The sequence below is a fragment of the Piliocolobus tephrosceles genome, unplaced genomic scaffold, assembly GCF_002776525.5.
Source record: "Piliocolobus tephrosceles isolate RC106 unplaced genomic scaffold, ASM277652v3 unscaffolded_17738, whole genome shotgun sequence".
Classification (NCBI taxonomy): domain Eukaryota; kingdom Metazoa; phylum Chordata; class Mammalia; order Primates; family Cercopithecidae; genus Piliocolobus; species Piliocolobus tephrosceles.
In genome coordinates this window covers 4891-6583 of record NW_022299574.1, presented here as the reverse complement: position 1 = coordinate 6583, position 1693 = coordinate 4891, and the positions used below count along the sequence as shown (strand labels likewise).

Below are 1693 nucleotides of genomic sequence, written 5' to 3'. Positions count from 1 at the left end.
TTAATAAATGGTGCTGGGAAAACTGGCTAGCCATAAGTAGAAAGCTGAAACTGGATCCTTTCCTTACTCCTTATACGAAGATTAATTCAAGATGGATTAGAGACTTAATTGTTAGACCTAATACCATAAAAACCCTAGAAGAAAATCTAGGTAGTACCATTCAGAACATAGGCATGGGCAAGGACTTCATGTCTAAAACACCAAAAGCAACGGCAGCAAAAGCCAAAATTGACAAATGGGATCTAATTAAACTAAAGAGCTTCTGCACAGCAAAAGAAACTACCATCAGAGTGAACAGGCAACCTACAGAATGGGAGAAAATTTTTGCAATCTATTATGCTATTTCTTGACACCTAAGATTGAGCTATATTTAATTTAACCAACTATTGAACTTAAATATATTCAGCAAATACAATTAAAAATTTTTGTCTATTGTGCATCTTACTTTAGGCCTTGGAGCAGATAAGCTAGTGACCTATCTGTGATGTTTCTTCTCCACACCTCAGAAGTTGAAGTCTCCACATTCCTGTTGATTGGGATACCAGGACTTGAGCATGCACACATTTGGATCTCTATCCCCATCTGCTTTATGTACCTCATGGCCATCCTGGGCAACTGCACCATCCTATTTGTTATCAGAAGAGAGCATTCCCTGCAAGAGCCCATGTACTATTTCCCCTCCATGCTGGCCCTGTCCGACCTGGTCTTTCTTCTCCCTACCCACTATGCTGAGAATCTTCTTGTTCAACAACATGGGGGATTTCTGCTGATGCATGCATTGCCCAGGAATTCTTCATCCATGAATTCACAGACATGGAGTCTTCAGTCCTCCTAATCATGTCCTTTGATCGCTTCATAGCCATTCGCAATCCCCTAAGATATAGCTCTATTCTCACCAGCGTCAGGCCTTTGCAAATTGAACTGGTGTTTGCTATTAAAAGCATTCTCCTAGTGCTACCCCTTCCTTTTACTTTAAAGAGACTCAGATACTGTAATAAACACCTTTTATCCCACTCCTACTGCCTTCACCAGGATGTAATGAAGCTGGCCTGCTCTAACAATAGGGTTAACTTTTACTATGGTTTGTTCGTTGCACTCTGCATGATGTCAGACAGTGTTTTTATTGCTATTTCCTATGTGTTCATCCTGAAGACTGTCTTGGGAATTGCATCCCATGGGGATGCAATTAACACCTGTGTGTCTCATATCTGTGCTCTGCTTATCTTCTATGTGCCCATCATCACCTTGGCTACCATGCATCGCTTTTCTAAGCATAAATCCCCTTTAGCTATGATTCTGAGAGCAGATGCATTCTTGCTGGTACCACCCTTGATGAATCCCATTGTGTATTGTGTAAAAACTTGGCAGATTAGGGTAAAGGTCCTGGAAAAATTGGCTCTGAAGCCTAAATGATGGGGCAAAGGTGGAAATTCTATTTTTTTCACAATACATTTTCTTAGGAGAAGGAAAGTATATCATTCAAATAGGAAATGGTTCTATTTACTTCATAGCTTTACAATTAGATGTATTAATTAATTGGTCAATCAACTAATCCCTAATGAACATCTAATATACCACAGCTTTTCTACTTTTGATAAAGAAGAGGCTTATATTTCATAAACATGTTATGAATCATTTTGTTATTCTTTGGGTGATTGATAATATCAATTCTCAGACACAAGAAGGAAGAACA

The 1693-nt window shown here is 39.0% G+C and overlaps 1 pseudogene; it reads left to right on the top strand.

The window, feature by feature from the left end:
- Positions 1 to 484: 484 nt before the first annotated feature.
- Positions 485 to 1413, top strand: LOC111533627 (annotated as a pseudogene).
- Positions 1414 to 1693: the final 280 nt, after the last annotated feature.